This window comes from Rhipicephalus microplus, chromosome 8 (assembly GCF_043290135.1).
Source record: "Rhipicephalus microplus isolate Deutch F79 chromosome 8, USDA_Rmic, whole genome shotgun sequence".
NCBI lineage: Eukaryota > Metazoa > Arthropoda > Arachnida > Ixodida > Ixodidae > Rhipicephalus > Rhipicephalus microplus.
Genome location: NC_134707.1, coordinates 79,887,381 through 79,906,354, shown reverse-complemented (window position 1 = coordinate 79,906,354; position 18,974 = coordinate 79,887,381). Strand labels below are relative to the sequence as shown.

Genomic DNA, 18,974 nt, shown 5'->3' with positions numbered 1-18,974 from the left:
TGCACATAGGAGTGTTTCCTTTAGTACTGTTGTCTAACACAACTCCAGTAAACAAATGTTTTCGAGCAAGGCAGTCGCCAGCATTGAGTATACAATTAACCTTATGACTAAATATGGAAACTAATAAAAATTTTATTCCCCAGGGAGGCTCGAACTCACAACCACGCCATAGCTAACGAGAACTGTCGTATAAGTACCATGGGCTAAGCAATTGCACCACTGGGGAACACGGTCGATCGTAGGAGCGGTACCCTAAAGAATGTTATCGGCATATACCTCCAGTAAAAAAATGTAATCGGGACAAGAGTCGCCCGCATTGAGTATACAACCTCATGACTAATTATGAAAACTAATAAAAATTTGATTCCCCAGGTGAGGCTCGAACTCACAATTCCGGCATAGCTCACGAAAACTGTCGTATCAGTACCGTGCGCTAACCAATTGCGCCACTGAGGAACACGGTCGCACGTAGGAGCGGTGCCTTAAAGAATGTTCCCTGCACATACCTCCAGTAAACAAATGTTTTCGAGCCAGGAAGTCGCCAGTATGAGTACACAACCTCATGACTAAATATGAAAACTAATAAAAATTTAATTCCCCAGGTTAGCCTCGAACTCACAACCGAGGCATAGCTCACGATAACTCTCGTATAAGTACAGTGCGATAACCAATTGCGCCAATGGGTAATACGGTTGCACGTAGGAGTGTTTCCTTCAGTACTGTTGTCTACACACAACTCCAGTAAACAAATGTTTTCCAACAAGGCAGTCGCCAGCATTGAGTATACAATTACCCTAAGACTAAATATGGAAACTAATAAAAATTTCATCCCCCAGGTGCGGCTCGAACTCACAACCCAGGCATAGTTCACGATAACGGTCGTATAAGTACGGTGCGCTAACCAATGGTGCCACTGGGAAATACGGTTGCACGTAGGAGTGTTTCCTTTAGTACTGTTGTCTAACACAACTCCAGTAAACAAATGTATTCGAACAAGGCAGTCGCCAGCATTGAGAATACAATTAACCTTATGACTAAATATGGAAACTAATAAAAATTTTATTCCCCAGGGAGGCTCGAACTCACAACCACGCCATAGCTAACGAGAACTGTCGTATAAGTACCGTGGGCTAAGCAATTGCATCACTGGGGAACACGGTCGATCGTAGGAGCGGTACCCTAAAGAATGTTATCGGTACATACCTCCAGTAAACAAATGTTTTCGAGCCAGGAAGTCGCCAGTAAGAGTACACAACCTCATGACTAATTATGAAAACTAATAAAAATTTGATTCCCCAGGTGAGGCTCGAACTCACAATTCCGGCATAGCTCACGAAAACTGTCGTATAAGTACCCTGCGCTAACCAATTGCGCCACTGGGGAACACGGTCGCACGTAAGAGTGGTGCCTTAAAGAATGTTCCCTGCACATACCTTCAGTAAACAAATGTTTTCGAGCCAGGAAGTCGCCAGCATTAAGTATACAACCTCATGACAAATGATAAAACTAATAAAAATTTCATTCCACAGGTGAGGCTCGATCTGACAACCCCGGCATAGCTCACGATAACTGTCATAAAATCCCATGCGCTAACCGATTGCGCCACTGGGGAATACGGTTGCACAAAGAAGCAAGGCGTTAAAGAATGCTTTCTGCACGTACCTCCAGTAAACAAATGTTTTCGAACCACGAAGTCGCCAGCTTTAGGTATACAATTAACCTCATGACTAATTAATAAAACTAATAAAAATTTCATTCCGCAGGTGAGGCTCGAACTCACAACCCCGGCATAGCTCACGAATACAGTCGTATAAGTACCGTGCGCTAACCAATTGCGCCACTGGGAATACAGTTGCACGTAGGAGAGGTGCCTTAAAGAATGTTCCCAGCACATACCTCCACTACACAAAGGTTTTCGGGACAGGAGTCGCCAGCATTCAGTATACAACCGCATGACTAATTATTAAAACTAATAAATGTTTCATTCTCCAGGTTAGCCTCGAACTCACAACCCAAGCATAGTTCATAATAACTGTCGTATAAGTACGGGGCGCTAACCAATTGCGCCACTGGAAATACAGTTGCACGTTGGAGTGTTTCCTTTAGTACTGTTGTCTACACACAACTCCAGTAAACAAATGTTTTCGTGCCAGGCAGTCGCCAGCATTGAGTATACAACTAACCACATGACTAAATATGAAAACTAATAAAAATTTTATTCCCCAGGGAGGCTCGAACTCACAAGCACGCCATAGCTAACGAGAACTGTCGTATAAGTACCGTGCGCTAAGCAAATTGCGCCACTGGGGAACAAGGTCGCACGTAAGAGCGGTACCTTAAAGAATGTTCCCTGCACATACCTCCAGTAAACAAATGTTTTCGGGACAACAAGTCGCCAGCTTTGAGTATACAATTAACCTCACGACTAATTATGAAAACTAATAAAAATTTAATACCCAAAGGTGAGGCTCAAAGTCAGAACCCCGGCATAGCTCACGAGAACTGTCGTATAAGTACCGTGCACTAACCAATTGCGCCACTGGGGAATGCGGTCGCACGTAGGAACGGTGCCTTAAAGAATGTTCCCTGCACATACCTCCAGTAAACAAATGTTTTCGAGCCAGGAAGTCGCCAGTATGAGTACACAACCTCATGACTAAATATGAAAACTAATAAAAATTTCATTCCCCAGGTGAGCCTCGAACTCACAACCCAGGCATAGCTCACGATAACTCTCGTATAAGTACGGTGCGCTAATCAATTGTGCCACTGGGAAATACTGTCGCACGTCGGAGCGGTGCTTCGAAGAATGTTCCCTGCACATACCTCCACTAAATAAACGTTTTCGAGCCAAAAAGTCGCGTGTATGACTACACAACCTCATGAATAAATATAAAAACTAATAAATATTTCATTCACCAGGTGAGGCTCGAACTCACAACCCCCGCATAGCTCACGAAAACTGTCGTATAAGTACCGTGCGCTAACCAATGGCGCCACCGGGGAACGCGGCCGCACGTAGGAGCGGTGCCTTAAAGAATGTTCCCTGCACATACCTCCAGTAAACAAATGTTTTCGAGCCAGGAAGTCGCCAGTATGAGTACACAACCTCATGACTAAATATGAAAACTAATAAAAATATCATTCCCCAGGTGAGCCTCGAACTCACAACCCAGGCATAGCTCACGATAACTCTCGTATAAGTACGGTGCGATAACCAATTGCACCAATGGGTAATACGGTTGCACGTAGAAGTGTTTCCTTTAGTACTGTTGTCCACACACAACTCCAGCAAACAAATGTTTTCGAACTAGGCAGTCGCCAGCATTGAGTATACAAATACCTCATACGAAAACTAATGAAAATTTTATTCCTCAGGGAGGTTCGAACCCACAACCACGCCAAAGCTCACGAGAAATGTCGTATAAGTACCGTGCGCTAAGCAATTTCGCCGCTGGGAAACACGGTCGCAAGATGGAACGGTGCCTTAAAGAATATTCCCTGCACATACCTCCGGTAAACAAATGTTTTCGGGACAGGAAGTCGCCAGCATTGAGTATACAACCTCATGACTAATGATGAAAACTAATAAAAACTTCATTCCCAGGTGGGGCTCGAACTCACAACCCCGGCATAGCTCTCGAGAACTGTCGTATAAGTACCGAGCGCTAACCAATTGCGTCACTGGGGGATATGGCTGCACTTAGGACCGGTGCAAGAATGGATGTTCCCTGCACATACCTCCCGTAAACAAATGCTTTCGAGCCGGGAAGACCCAGTATGAGTACACAACCTTATGACTAAATATAAAAACTAATAAATATTTCATTTTTCAGGTGAGGCTCGAACTCACAACCCAGGCATAGCTCACGAAAACTGTCGTTTAAGTACCGTGCGCTAACCAATTGCGCCACTGGGGAACACAATCGCACGTAGGAGCGGTGCCTTGAAGAATGTTCCGTGCACATACCTCCAGTAAACAAATGTTATCGAGCCAGGAAGTCGCCAGTATGAGTACACAACCTCATGGCTAAATATGAAAATTAACAAAAATTTCTTTCCCCAGGTGAGGCTCGAACTCACAACCCAGGCATAGCTCACGATAACTCTCGTATAAGTACCGTGCGATAACCGATATCGCCACTGGGAAACACGGTTGCACGTAGGAGCGGTGCCTTAAAGAATGTTCCCTGCAAATACCTCCAGTAAACAAATGTTTTCAAGCCAGGAAGTCGCCAGTATGAGTACACAACCTCATGACTAAATATGAAAACTAATAAAAATTTCATTCCCCAGGTGAGGCTCGAACTCACAATCCCGGCATAGCTCACGAAAACTGTCGTATAAGTACCGTGCGCTAACCAATTGCGCCACTGGGGAACACGGTCGCACGTAGGAGTGGTGCGTTAAAGAATGTTCCCTGCACATACCTCCAGTAAACAAGTATTTTCGGGACAGGAAGTTGCCAGCATTGAGTACACAACATCATGACGATTGATGAAAACTAATAAAAATTTCATTCCCCAGGTGACGCTCGATCTGACAACCCCATTATAGCTCACGATAACTCTCGTATAATCCCGTGCGCTAACCAATCGCACCACTGGGGAACACGGTCGCACGTAGGAGCGGTGCCTTAAAGAATGTTTCCTGCACATACCTCCAGTAAGCAAATGTTTTCGAGCCAGGAAGTCACCAGTATGAGTAGACAACTTCATGACTATATATGAAAATTAATAAAAACATCGTTCCCCAGGTGAGGCTTGAACTCACGACCCCGGCATAGCTCCCGAAAACTGTCGTATAAGTACCGTGCGCTAACCGATTGCGCCACTGGGGAACACGGTCGCACGTAGGAGTGGTGCCTTAAAGAATGTTCCCTGCACCAACCTCCAGTAAACAAATGTTTTCGAGCCAGGATGTCGTCAGTATGAGTACACAACCTCATGGCTAAATATGAAAATTAACAAAAATTTCTTTCCCCAGGTGAGGCTCGAACTCACAACCCAGGCATAGCTCACGATAACTCTCGTATAAATACCGTGCGATAACCGATATCGCCACTGGGAAACACGGTTGCACGTAGGAGCGGTGCCTTAAAGAATGTTCCCTGCACATACCTCCAGTAAACAAATGTTTTCGAGCCAGGAAGTCGTCAGTATGAGTACACAACCTCATGAATAAATATGAAAACTAATGAAAATTTCATTCCCCAGGTTAGGCTCGAACTCAGAACCCCAGCATAGCTCACAAAAATTGTCGTATAAGTACCGTGCGCTAACCAATTGCGCCACTGGGGAACACGGTCGCACGTAAGATTGGTGCCTTAAAGAATGTTCCCTGCACATACCTTCAGTAAACAAATGTTTTCGAGCCAGGAAGTCGCCAGCATTGAGTATACAACCTCATGACAAATGATGAAAACTAATAAAAATTTCATTCCCAAGGTGAGGCTCGATCTGAGAACCCCGGCATAGCTCACGATAACTGTCGTGTAATCCCATGCGCTAACCAATTGCGCCACTGGAGAATACGGTTGTACAAAGGAGCAGGGCGTTAAAGAATGTTTTCTGCACATACCTCCAGTAAACTAATGTTTTCGAACCAGGAAGTTGCCAGCTTTGAGTATGCAATTAACGTGATGACTAATGATGAAAACTAAAAAAAATTTCATTCCCAGGTGAGACTCAAACTCACAACCCCGTCATAGCTCACGATAACTGTCGTATAAGTACCGTGCGCTAACCAATTGCGCCACTGGGGAACACGGTCACGCGTAGGAGCGGTGCCTTATAGAATGTTCCCTGCACACACCTCCAGTAAACAAATGATTTCGAACCAGGAAGTCGTCAGCTTTGAGTTTACAATTAACCTCATGACTAATTATGAAAACTAATAAAAATTTCATTCGCCAGGTGAGGCTTGAACTCACAACCCCGGCATAGCTCACGATAAGTGTCGATAAAATACGCTGCGCTAACCAATTGCGCCACTTGGGAATAGTTTTGCACGTAGGAGTGTTTCCTTTAGTACTGTTGTCTGCACACAACTCAAGCAAACAAATGTTATCGAGCTAGGCAGTCGCCAGCATTGAGTATATAATTAACCTCATGACTAAAAGTGAATAGTAATAAAAATTTCATTCCCCAGGTGAGGCTCGAACACACAACCCTGGCATAGCGCACGAGAACTGTCGTATAAGTATCGTACGCTGACCCATTGCGCAACTGGGGAACACGGTCGTACTTAGGAGCGGTTACTTAAAGAGTGTTTTCTGCACATACCTCCAGTAAACAAAAGTTTTCACGACAAGAAGTCGCCAGGATTGAATATACAACCTCATGACTAATGATGAAAACTAATAAAAATTTCATTCCCCAGGTGAGATTCAAACTCACAACCCCGTCATAGCTCACGATAACTGTCGTATAAGTACCATGCGCTAACCAATTGCGCCACTGGGGAACACGGTCGCACGTAGGAGCGGTGTCTTATAGAATGTTCCCTGCACACACCTTCAGTAAACAAATGTTTTCGAGCCAGGAAGTCGCCAGCATTAAGTATACAACCTCATGACAAATGATAAAACTAATAAAAATTTCATTCCACAGGTGAGGCTCGATCTGACAACCCCGGCATAGCTCACGATAACTGTCATATAATCCCATGCGCTAACCGATTGCGCCACTGGGGAATACGGTTGCACAAAGAAGCAAGGCGTTAAAGAATGCTTTCTGCACGTACCTCCAGTAAAGAAATGTTTTCGAACCACGAAGTCGCCAGCTTTAGGTATACAATTAACCTCATGACTAATTAATAAAACTAATAAAAATTTCATTCCGCAGGTGAGGCTCGAACTCACAACCCCGGCATAGCTCACGAATACAGTCGTATAAGTACCGTGCGCTAACCAATTGCGCCACTGGGAATACAGTTGCACGTAGGAGAGGTGCCTTGAAGAATGTTCCCAGCACATACCTCCACTACACAAAGGTTTTCGGGACAGGAGTCGCCAGCATTCAGTATACAACCGCATGAGTAATTATTAAAACTAATAAATGTTTCATTCTCCAGGTGAGGCTCGAACTCACAACCCCGGCATAGCTCACGAAAACTGTCGTATAAGTACCGTGCGCTAACCAATTGCGCCACTGGGGAACACGGTCGCACGTAGGAGTGGTGCGTTAAAGAATGTTCCCTGCACATACCTCCAGTAAACAAGTATTTTCGGGACAGGAAGTTGCCAGCATTGAGTACACAACATCATGACGATTGATGAAAACTAATAAAAATTTCATTCCCCAGGTGACGCTCGATCTGACAACCCCATTATAGCTCACGATAACTCTCGTATAATCCCGTGCGCTAACCAATCGCACCACTGGGGAACACGGTCGCACGTAGGAGCGGTGCCTTAAAGAATGTTTCCTGCACATACCTCCAGTAAGCAAATGTTTTCGAGCCAGGAAGTCACCAGTATGAGTAGACAACTTCATGACTATATATGAAAATTAATAAAAACATCGTTCCCCAGGTGAGGCTTGAACTCACGACCCCGGCATAGCTCCCGAAAACTGTCGTATAAGTACCGTGCGCTAACCGATTGCGCCACTGGGGAACACGGTCGCACGTAGGAGTGGTGCCTTAAAGAATGTTCCTTGCACATACCTCCAGTAAACAAATGTTTTCGAGCCAGGATGTCGTCAGTATGAGTACACAACCTCATGGCTAAATATGAAAATTAACAAAAATTTCTTTCCCCAGGTGAGGCTCGAACTCACAACCCAGGCATAGCTCACGATAACTCTCGTATAAATACCGTGCGATAACCGATATCGCCACTGGGAAACACGGTTGCACGTAGGAGCGGTGCCTTAAAGAATGTTCCCTGCACATACCTCCAGTAAACAAATGTTTTCGGGACAGGAAGTTGCCAGCATTGAGTACACAACATCATGAATATTGATGAAAACTAATAAAATTTTCATTCCCCAGGTGAGGCTCGATCTGACAACCCCGGCATAGCTCACGATAACTGTGGTATAATCCCGTGCGCTAACCAATTGCGCCACTGGGGAATACGGTTGCACAAAGGAGCAGGGCGTTAAAGAATGTTTTCTGCACATACCTCCTGTAAACAAATGTTTTCGAACCAGGAAGTCGCCAGCTTTGAGTATGCAAATAACGTTATGACTAATGATGAAAACTAACCAAAATTTCATTCCCAGTTGGGGCTCGAACTCACAACCCCAGCATAGCTCTCGAGAACTGTCGTATAAGTACCGTGCGCTAACCAATTACGTCACTGGGGAATATGGTTGCACGTAGGAGCGGTGCAAGAATGGCTGTTCTCTGCACATACCTTCAGTAAACAAATGCTTTCGAGCCAGGCAGTCCCCAGTATGAGTACACAACCTCATGACTAAATATAAAAACTAAAAAAAATTTCAATCCCAGGTGAGGCTCTAACTCACAACCCAGGCATCGCTCACGATAACTGTCGATAAAATACGGTGCGCTAACCAATTGCGCCACTTGGGAATAGTTTTGCACGTAGGAGTGTTTCTTTTAGTACTGTTGTCTACACACAACTCCAGTAAACAAGTGTTCTTGAGCCAGGAAGTCGCCAGCATTGAGTATACAAATAACCTCATGACTAAATATGAAAACTAATAAAATTTTCATTCCCCTGGAGAGGCTCGAACTAACAACCCCGGCATAGCTCACGAAAACTGTCGTATAAGTAGTGCGCTAACCAATTGCGCCACTGGAGAACACGGTCGCACGTAGGAGCGGTGCCTTAAAGAATGTTCCCTGCACATTCCTCCAGTAAACAAATGTTTTCGAGCCAGGAAGTCGTCAGTATGAGTACACAACCTCATGACAAATGATGAAAACTAATAAAAATTTCATTCCCAAGGTGAGGCTCGATCTGAGAACCCCGGCATAGCTCACGATAACTGTCGTATAATCCCATGCGCTAACCAATTGCGCCACTGGAGAATACGGTTGTACAAAGGAGCAGGGCATTAAAGAATGTTTTCTGCACATACCTCCAGTAAACAAATATTTTCGAACCAGGAAGTTGCCAGCTTTGAGTATGCAATTAACGTGATGACTAATGATGAAAACTAAAAAAATTTTATTCCCAGGTGAGACTCAAACTCACAACCCCGTCATAGCTCACGATAACTGTCGCATAAGTACCGTGCGCTAACCAATTGCGCCACTGGGGAACACCGTCACGCGTAGGAGCGGTGCCTTATAGAATGTTAACTGCACACACCTCCAGTAAACAAATGATTTCGAACCAGGAAGTCGTCAGCTTTGAGTTTACAATTAACCTCATGACTAATTATGAAAACTAATAAAAATTTCATTCCCCAGGTGAGGCTTGAACTCACAACCCCGGCATAGCTCACGATAACTGTCGATAAAATACGCTGCGCTAACCAATTGCGCCACTTGGGAATAGTTTTGCACGTAGGAGTGTTTCCTTTAGTACTGTTGTCTGCACACAACTCAAGCAAACAAATGTTATCGAGCTAGGCAGTCGCCAGCATTGAGTATATAATTAACCTCATGACTAAAAGTGAATAGTAATAAAAATTTCATTCCCCAGGTGAGGCTCGAACACACAACCCTGGCATAGCGCACGAGAACTGTCGTATAAGTATCGTACGCTGACCCATTGCGCAACTGGGGAACACGGTCGTACTTAGGAGCGGTTCCTTAAAGAGTGTTTTCTGCACATACCTCCAGTAAACAAAAGTTTTCACGACAAGAAGTCGCCAGGATTGAATATACAACCTCATGACTAATGATGAAAACTAATAAACATTTCATTCCCCAGGTGAGACTCAAACTCACAACCCCGTCATAGCTCACGATAACTGTCGTATAAGTACCGTGCGCTAACCAATTGCGCCACTGGGGAACACGGTCGCACGTAGGAGCGGTGCCTTATAGAATGTTCCCTGCACACACCTCCAGTAAACAAATGACTTCGAACCAGGAAGTCGTCAGCTTTGAGTTTACAATTAACCTCATGACTAATTATGAAAACTAATAAAAATTTCATTCCCCAGGTAGGCTCGACCTCACAACCCCGGCATAGCTCACGATAACTGTCGTATAAGTACGGTGCGCTAACCAATTGCGCCACTGGGGAATACAGTTGCACGTAGGAGTGTTTCCTTTAGTACCGTTGTCTACACACAACTTCAGTAAACAAAGGTTTTCGAGCCAGGCAGTCGCCAGCATTGAGTATACAATTAACCACATGACTAAATATGAATACTAATAAAAATTTCATTCTCCAGGTGAGACTCGAACACACAATCCCGGCATAGCTCACGAGAACTGTCGTATAAGTATCATGCGCTAACAAATTGCCCCACTGGGGAACACGGTCGCACTTATGAGCGGTGCCTTAAAGAATGTTTTCTGCACATATCTCCAGTAAACAAATGTTTTCGGGAAAGGAGTTGCCAGCATTGAGTATACAACATCATGACTAATTATGAAAACTTATAAACATTTCATTACCCTGGTGATGCTCGAACTCACATTCCAGGCATAGTTCACGACAACTGTCATATAAGTAGGGTGCGCTAACCAATTGCGCCACCGGGGAATACAGTTGCACGTAGGAGTGAATCCTTTAGTACTGTTGTCTACACACAACTCCAGTAAACAAATGTTTTCGAGCCAGGCAGTCGCCAGCATTGAGTATACAAGTAACCTCATACGAAAACAAATAAAAATTTAATTCCCCAGGTGAAGCTCAATCTCGCAACCCCGGCATAGCTCACGAAAACTGTCGTATAAGTACCGTGCGCTAACCAATTGCCCCACTGGGGAACACGGTCGCACGTAGGAGCGGCGCCTTAAAGAATGTTCCCTGCACATACCTGCAGTAAACAAATGTTCTCGAGCCAGGAAGTCGCCAGTATGAGTAAACAACCTCATGACTAAATATGAAAACTAATAAAAATTTCATTCCCAAGGTGATGCTCGAACTCACAGCCAAGGCATAGCTCACGATAACTGTCGTATAAGTACGGTGCGCTAATCAATTGCGCCACTGGGGTGTAGTGTTGCACGTAGGAGTGTTTCTTTTCGTACTGTTGTCTACACACAACTCCAGTAAACAAATGTTTTCGAGCTAGGCAGTCGCCAGCATTGAGTATACAATTACCACATGACTAAATATGAATACTAATAAAAATTTCATTCTCCAGGTGAGACTCGAACACACAACCCCGGTATAGCTCACGAGAACTTTCGTATAAGTATCATGCGCTAACAAATTGCGCCACTGGGGAACACGGTCGCACTTATGAGTAGTGCCTTAAAAAATGTTTTCTGCACATATCTCCAGTAAACAAATGTTTTAGGGAAAGAAGTCGCCAGCATTGAGTATACAACATCATGACTAATTATGAAAACTTATAAACATTTCATTACCCAGGTGAGGCTCGAACTCAAAATCGGGGCATAGTTCACGATAACTGTCGTATAAGTAGGGTGCGCTAAAAAATTGCGCCACTGGGGAATAGCGTTGCACGTAGGAGTGTTTCCTTTAATACTGTTGCCTACCCACAACTCCACCAAACAAATGCTTTCGAGCCAGGAAGCTCTCAGTATGAGTACACGACCTAAGACTAAATATGAATACTAATAAAATTTAATTCCCCAGGTGAGGCTTGTACACACAACCCCGGCATTGCTCACGAGAACTGTCGTATAAGCATCGTGCGCTAACCAATTGCGCCACTGGGGAAGACGGTCGCACGTAGGAGCGGTGCCTTAAAAAATGTTTTCTGCACATACCTCCAGTAAACAAATGTTTTCGGGACAAGAAGTCACCAGCTTTGAGTATAGAAATAACTCATGACTACTTATGAAAACTAATAAAAATTTCATTCCCCAGGTGATGCTCGAACTCACAGCCCAGGCATAGCTCACGATAACTGTCGTATAAGTACGGTGCGCTAACCAATCGCGCCACTGGGGTATAGTGTTGCACGTAGGAGTGTTTCCTTTATTACTGTTGTCTACACACAACTCCTGTAAACAAATGTTTTCGAGCTAGGCAGTCGCCAGCATTGAGTATACAAATAACCACATGACAAAATATGAATACTAATAAAAATTTCATTCTCCAGGTGAGACTCGAACACACAAACCCGGCATAGCTCACGAGAAATTTCGTATAAGTATCATGCGCTAACAAATTGCGCCACTAGGGAACACGGTCGCACTTAGGAGCGGTGCCTTAAAGAATGTTTTCTGCAGATATCTCCAGTAAACAAATGTTCTCGGGACAAGAAGTCGCCAGCATTCAGTTTACAACATCATGACTAATTATCAAAACTAATAAACATTTCATTACCCAGGTGAGGCTCGAACTCACTATCCAGGCATAGTTCACGACAATTGTCGTATAAGTGCGGTGCGCTAACCAATTGCGCCACTGGGGAATACAGTTGCACGTAGGAGTGTTTTCTTTAGTACTGTTGTCTACACACAACTTCAATAAACAAAGGTTTTCGAGCCAGGCAGTCGCCAGCATTGAGTATACAGTTAACCTCATACGAAAACTAATGAAAATTGTATTCCCCAGGGAGGCTCGAACTCACAACCACGCCAAAGCTCACGAGAAATGTCATATAAGTACCGTGTGCTAAGCAATTGCGCCACTGGGAATACGGTTGCACGTAGGAGCGGTGCCTTAAAGAATGTTCCCTGCAAATACCTCCAGTAATGAAATGTTTTCGGGGCAAGAGTCGCCAGCATTGAGTAAAGAACCTCATGACTAAATATGAAAACTTAAAAAAATTTCATTCCCCAGGTGATGCTCGAGCTCACAGCCCAGGCATAGCTCACGATAACTGTCGTATAAGTACGGTGCGCTAACCAATCGCGCCACTGGGGTATAGTGTTGGACGTAGGAGTGTTTCCTTTATTACTGTTGTCTACACACAACTCCTGTAAACAAATGTTTTCGAGCTAGGCAGTCGCCAGTATTGAGTATACAATTAACCACATGACAAAATATGAATACTAATAAAAATTTCATTCTCCAGGTGAGACTCGAACACACAAACCCGGCATAGCTCACGAGAACTGTCGTATAAGTATCATGCGCTAACAAATTGCGCACGGGGAACACGGTCGCAAGTAGGAGGGGTGACTTAAAGAATGTTCCTGCCCATACATCCCGTAAACAAATGTTTTCGGGACAGGAAGTCGCCAGCATTGAGTATACAATCTCATGACTAATGATGAAAACTAATAAAAATTTTATTCCCCAGGTGAGGCTCGATATTACAACCCCGGCATAGCTCACGATAACTGTCGTATAAGTCCCGTGCACTAACCGATTGCGCTACTGGCGAATACGGGTGCACGTAGCAGCGGTGCCTTAAAGAATGTTCCCTGCACATACCTCCAGTAAACAAATGTTTTCGAGCTAGGCAGCCGCCAGCATTGAGTATACAATTAACCGCATGACTAAATATGAATACTAATAAAAATTTCATTCTCCAGGTGAGACTCGAACTCACAACCACGGCATAGCTCACGAGAGCTGTCGTATAAGTACCGTGCACTAACGAATTGTTCCACTGGAGAATACGGTTGCAAGTAGGAGTGTTTCCTTTAGTACTGTTGTCTACACACAACCTAACCCCTATAAACAAATGTTTTCGAGCCAGGCAGTCGCCAGCATTCAGTATACAGTTAACCTCATGACTAAATACGAAAAGTAATGAAAATTTTATTCCCCAGGGAGGCTCGAACTCACAACCACGCCAAAGCTCACGAGAAATGTCGTATAAGTACCGTGCACTAAGCAATTGCGCCACTGGGAAACAAGGTCGCAAGTAGGAGGGGTGACTTAAAGAATGTTTCTGCACATACATCCAGTAAACAAATGTTTTCGGGACAGGAAGTCGCCAGCATTGAGTATACAACCTCATGACTAATGATGAAAACTAATAAAAATTTCATTCCCCAGGTAGGCTCGATCTCACAACCCCGGCATAGCTCACGATAACTGTCGTATAAGTCCTGTGCACTAACCAATTGCGCCACTGGGGAATACGGGTGCACAAAGTAGCAGGGCCTTAAAGAATGTTCCCTGCACAAACCTACAGTAAACAAATGTTTTCGAAGCAGGAAGTCGCCAGCTTGGAGTATACAAATTACCTGATGACTAATTATGAAAACTAAAAAAAATTTGATTCCACAGGTGAGGCGAGAACTCACAACCCCGGCATAGCTCACGAAAACTGTCGTACAAGTACCGTGCGCTAACCAATTGCGCCACTGGGGAACACGGTCGCGCGTAGGAGCGGTGCTTTGAAGATTGTTCCCTACACATACCTCCAGTAAAAAAATGTTTTCGAGCAAGGACGTCGCGTGTATGAGTACACAACCTCATGACTAAATATAAAAACTAAGAAAACTTTCATTTCCCAGGTGAGGCTCGAACTCACAATCCAGGCAGAGTTCACGATAACTGTCGTATAAGTACGGTGCGCTAACATATTGTGCCACTGGGAAATACGGTTGCACGTAGGAGTGGTGCCTCAAAGAATGTTCCCTGCAGCTACCTCCAGTAAACAAATGTTTTCGAGCCAGGAAGTCGCCAGCTTTGAGTATACAATTAACCTCATGATTAATTATGAAAACCAATAAAAATTTCATTCCCAAGGTGAGGATCGAACTCACAACACCGGCATAGCTCACGAGAACTGTCCTATAAGTACCGTGCACTAACCAATTGCGCCACTGGGGAACACGGTCGCACGTAGGAGCGGCGCCTTAAAGAATGTTCCCTGCACATACCACCAGTAAACATATGTTCTCGAGCCAGGAAGTCGCCAGTATGAGCACACAACCACATGAATATTTATGAAAACTAATAAAAGTTTCATTCCCCAGGTGATGCTCGAACTCACAAACCAGGCATATCTCACGATAACTGTCGTATAAGTGCGGTGCGATAACCAATTGCGCCAATGGGGAACACGGTTTAACGTGGGAGTGTTTCCTTTAGTACTGTTGTCTACACACAACTGCAGTAAACAAATGTTTTCGAGCCAGGCAGTGACCTGCATTGAGTATACAATTAACCTCACGACGAAATATGAATAAAAATTTTGCTTCCCCAGGTGAGGCTCGAACACACAAGCACGCCATAGCTAACGAGAACTGTCGTATAAGTACCGTGCACTAAGCAATTGCGCCACTGGGGAACAAGGTCGCACTTAGGAGCGGCGCCTTAAAGAATGTTTTCTGCCCATACCTCCAGTAAACAAATGTTCTCGGGACAAGAAGTCGCCAGCTTTGAGTATACAAATAACTCATAACTAATTATGAAAAATAATAAAACTGTCATGTGCCAGGTGGTGCTCGAACTCACAACCCCGGTGTGATGGTTAAGGGACGTTCGTCACTATGTTTGTCTACAGCGGACGAGAAAGGATTAACATGAGTTTTTTATTTCATGGCATGGGTGGAACGGCTGACGGGGCACGGATACGCTACCGTGTGCAGCGCCGTTGAGTCGGACGTCGCGGCCAACCCAGCAGTCAGGGTCGCCACTCCGGAGGTCCAGGATCAGGCCATGGATCACGACGACCACACCCGGTAGGCCTCGTCCACGAACCTGCTCCCGGCCACTGCGCCCAAGCAGGAGCCGTTCAGCAGGTCTCGGCCTTGAACCTTGAACAGACACACCGGAGCTCGACCTGGCTGAGACGTGCGGGTCTCACGTCCGGCTCAGGAACGCTGCCAGGAACTCGTCCTCTCGAGCGGCGCACCGCTTCCTCTGCCTTCGTGGCCTCAATCCTCGAGCTCTCTTTTCCGCACATTCCTTCTTCTTGGCCAGGGCACCGCCAGGTACCCTCGGGTGCACACTGCAGCTTATGAGCTCGTGGCACACGTCCGAGTCTGGCGCATCACTCGGCACCGCTCGGCAATCCTAGATTCAGCCAGCAACTCCCCTGTCATCTGAATCCTCGGCCACCCTGAATCTTCGCCCTTCTCCGTGCTCCTCTGTGCGCACTCCCGCATCTCACCCGGCAGAACATCTCGCTCGTCCCTTGCCGAAGTGTGACGCTCTGGTGACACCGGCGCTTGATGGCATGGGTGCGGCCACGGAGCAGTCAACCAGCATCGGAGACGCGATGCTCCATGCGGGGCATGGCCAGCCCGTCCAGCGAAGAGCGTGCGCCGAGACGCGATGCTCGACGCAACCATGACCATTAGCCAGGTCACGTTCGTCGCTGTGTCGAACGGCTGACCGTGGAGACACCTCGCCGAGATCCGCGATGCCCTCGGCAAGGAAGAGAACAGCAGGCCAGGCCGCGTCCCGAGATGCAGTACTCGTGCCGGCACTGCCGCCCCAGCTGGTGGTTGGACGGCAGCAGAATGGACGGCCGCGTTCCCTGGCCGGAACCTGGCTCGCCTGCGTCCGACGCTTCGGCCCGCTGTCTCCCGCCTGCCGCTGCTCCGGCTCGTCCCCAGCCACAAAGCCCACTGACACGTGATAGTCGCCCGTGGCCCAATCGTGGCACGCCACCTTTATGGGCCACCACAGGTCATCAGCTGATTCGCTGACACTCACGCGCACATTACGCGCGCCTTGCAGCGCACTTCCGTCGTTGTCGTTTTCTTCACTCATCACACCCGGCATAGCTCCCGAGAACTGTGGTATAAGCACCATGCACTAACCGATTGCGCCACTGGGGTATAGTGTTGCACGTAGAAGTGTTTCCTTTATTACTGTTGTCTACACACAACTCCCGTAAACAAATATTTTCGAGTTAGGCAGTCGCCAGCATTGAGTATACAACTAACCACATGACTAAATATGAATACTAAGAAAAATTTCATTCTCCAGGTGAGACTCGAACACACAACCCCGGCATAGCTCACGAGAACTTTCGTATAAGTATCATGCGCTAACAAATTGCGCCACTGGGGAACACGGTTGCAATTAGGAGCGGTGCCTTAAAGAATGTTTTCTGCAAATATCTCCAGTAAACAAATGTTTTCGGGACAAGAAGTCGCCAGCATTGAGTATAAACCATCATGGCTAATTATCAAAACTAATAAACATTTCATTATTCAGGTGAGGCTCGAACTCACTATCCAGGCAGAGTTCACGATAACTGTCGTATAAGGACGGTGCGCTAACCAATTGCGCCACTGGGGAATGCAGTTGCACGTAGGAGTGTTTCCTTTAATACTGTTGCCTACACACAACTCCACCAAACAAATGTTTTCGAGCCAGGAAGCTCTCAGTATGAGTACACGACCTCAAGACTAAATATGAATACTAATAAAATTTAATTCCCCAGGTGAGGCTCGTACACACAACCCCGGCATTGCTCACGAAAACTGTCGTATAGACATCGTGCGCTAACCAATTGCGCCACTTGGGAAGACGGTCGCACTTAGGAGCGGTGCCTTAAAGAATGTTTTCTGCACATACCTCCATAAAACAAATGTTTTCGGGACAAGAAGTCACCAGCTTTGAGTATACAAATATCTCATGACTACTTATGAAAACTAATAAAACTTTCATGTCCCTGGTGGTGCTCGAACTCACAATCTCGGCATAGCTCCGGAGAACTGTGGTATAAATACCGTGCGCTAACTAATTGCGCCACTGGGAATACGGTTGCACGTAGGAGCAGTGCCTTAAAGAATGTTCCCTGCACATACTTCCAGTAATGAAATGTTTTTGGGACAAGAGTCGCCAGCATTGAGTAAAGAACCTCATGACTGAATATGAAAACTAATAAAAATTTCATTCCCCAGGTGATGCTCGAACTCACAGACCAGGCATAGCTCACGATAACGGTCTTATAGGTACGGTGCGCTAACCAATTGTGCCACTGGGAAATACGGTTGCACGTCGGAGTGTTTCCTTTATTACTGTTGTCTAACACAACTCCAGTAAACAAATGTTTTGGAACAAGGCAGTCGCCAGCATTGAGTATACCATTAACCTCATGACTAAATATGAAAACTGATAAAAGTTTTATTGCCCAGGGAGGCTCGAACTCACAAGCACGCCATAGCTTACGAGAACTGTCGGATAAGTACCGTGCGCTAAGCAATTGCGCCACTGGGGAACACGGTCGCACGTAGGAGCGGTGCCTTAAAGAATGTTCCCTGCACATACCTCCAGTAAACAAATGTTTTCGGGACAAGAAGTCGCCAGCATTGAGTATACAACCTCATGACTAATTATGAAAACTAATAAAAATTTCATTCCCAAGGTGAGGCTCGAACACACGACCCCGGCATAGCTCACGAGAACTGTCGTATAAGTACTGTGCACTAACCAATCGCCCCATTGGGGAATACGGTTGCAAGTAGGAGTGTTTCCTTTAGTACTGTTGTGTTCACACAGCCTAACCCTATTAAACAAATGTTTTCGAGCGAGGCAGTCGCCAGCATTCAGTATACAATTATTCTCATGACTAAATACGAAAAGTAATGAAAATTTTATTCCCAAGGGAGGCTCGAACTCACAACCACGCCAAAGCTCACGAGAAATGTCGTATAAGTACCGTGCGTTAAGCGATTGCGCCACTGGGAAACAAGGTCGCAAGTAGGAGGGGCGACTTAAAGAATGTTCCTGCACATACATTCAGTAAACAAATGTTTTCGGGACAGGAATTCGCCAGCATTGAGTATACAACCTCATGACTAATGATGAAAACTAATAAAAATTTCATTCCCAAGGTGAGGCTCGATCTCACAACCCCGGCATAGCTCACGATAACTGTCGTATAAGTCCTGTGCACTAACCAATTGCGCCACTGGGGAATACGGGTGCACAAAATAGCAGGGCCTTAAAGAATGTTCCCTGCACATACCTCCAGTAAACAAATGTTTTCGAAGCAGGAAGTCGCCAGCTTGGAGTATACAATTAACCTGATGACTAA

At 45.6% G+C, this 18,974-nt stretch overlaps 9 non-coding genes across 9 annotated transcripts; all 9 read right to left on the bottom strand.

The window, feature by feature from the left end:
* Nucleotides 1-364: 364 nt before the first annotated feature.
* Nucleotides 365-456, bottom strand: TRNAI-GAU (transfer RNA isoleucine (anticodon UAU)). Its single transcript is given in 2 exon segments — nt 365-400; nt 419-456. It is a non-coding gene; the product is annotated as a tRNA-Ile (tRNA).
* A 1,299-nt stretch (nt 457-1,755) lies between these two features.
* TRNAI-UAU (transfer RNA isoleucine (anticodon UAU)) lies at nt 1,756-1,847 on the bottom strand. The gene is given in 2 exon segments: nt 1,756-1,791; nt 1,810-1,847. It is a non-coding gene; the product is annotated as a tRNA-Ile (tRNA).
* A 2,441-nt stretch (nt 1,848-4,288) lies between these two features.
* Nucleotides 4,289-4,380, bottom strand: TRNAI-UAU (transfer RNA isoleucine (anticodon UAU)). The gene is given in 2 exon segments: nt 4,289-4,324; nt 4,343-4,380. It is a non-coding gene; the product is annotated as a tRNA-Ile (tRNA).
* A 368-nt stretch (nt 4,381-4,748) lies between these two features.
* TRNAI-UAU (transfer RNA isoleucine (anticodon UAU)) lies at nt 4,749-4,840 on the bottom strand. Its single transcript is given in 2 exon segments — nt 4,749-4,784; nt 4,803-4,840. It is a non-coding gene; the product is annotated as a tRNA-Ile (tRNA).
* A 1,533-nt stretch (nt 4,841-6,373) lies between these two features.
* TRNAI-UAU (transfer RNA isoleucine (anticodon UAU)) lies at nt 6,374-6,465 on the bottom strand. The gene is given in 2 exon segments: nt 6,374-6,409; nt 6,428-6,465. It is a non-coding gene; the product is annotated as a tRNA-Ile (tRNA).
* A 372-nt stretch (nt 6,466-6,837) lies between these two features.
* Nucleotides 6,838-6,929, bottom strand: TRNAI-UAU (transfer RNA isoleucine (anticodon UAU)). Its single transcript is given in 2 exon segments — nt 6,838-6,873; nt 6,892-6,929. It is a non-coding gene; the product is annotated as a tRNA-Ile (tRNA).
* Nucleotides 6,930-7,066: 137 nt separating this feature from the next.
* Nucleotides 7,067-7,158, bottom strand: TRNAI-UAU (transfer RNA isoleucine (anticodon UAU)). The gene is given in 2 exon segments: nt 7,067-7,102; nt 7,121-7,158. It is a non-coding gene; the product is annotated as a tRNA-Ile (tRNA).
* A 368-nt stretch (nt 7,159-7,526) lies between these two features.
* Nucleotides 7,527-7,618, bottom strand: TRNAI-UAU (transfer RNA isoleucine (anticodon UAU)). The gene is given in 2 exon segments: nt 7,527-7,562; nt 7,581-7,618. It is a non-coding gene; the product is annotated as a tRNA-Ile (tRNA).
* A 2,227-nt stretch (nt 7,619-9,845) lies between these two features.
* On the bottom strand, nt 9,846-9,937 carry TRNAI-UAU (transfer RNA isoleucine (anticodon UAU)). Its single transcript is given in 2 exon segments — nt 9,846-9,881; nt 9,900-9,937. It is a non-coding gene; the product is annotated as a tRNA-Ile (tRNA).
* Between the last annotated feature and the right edge of the window lie 9,037 nt (nt 9,938-18,974).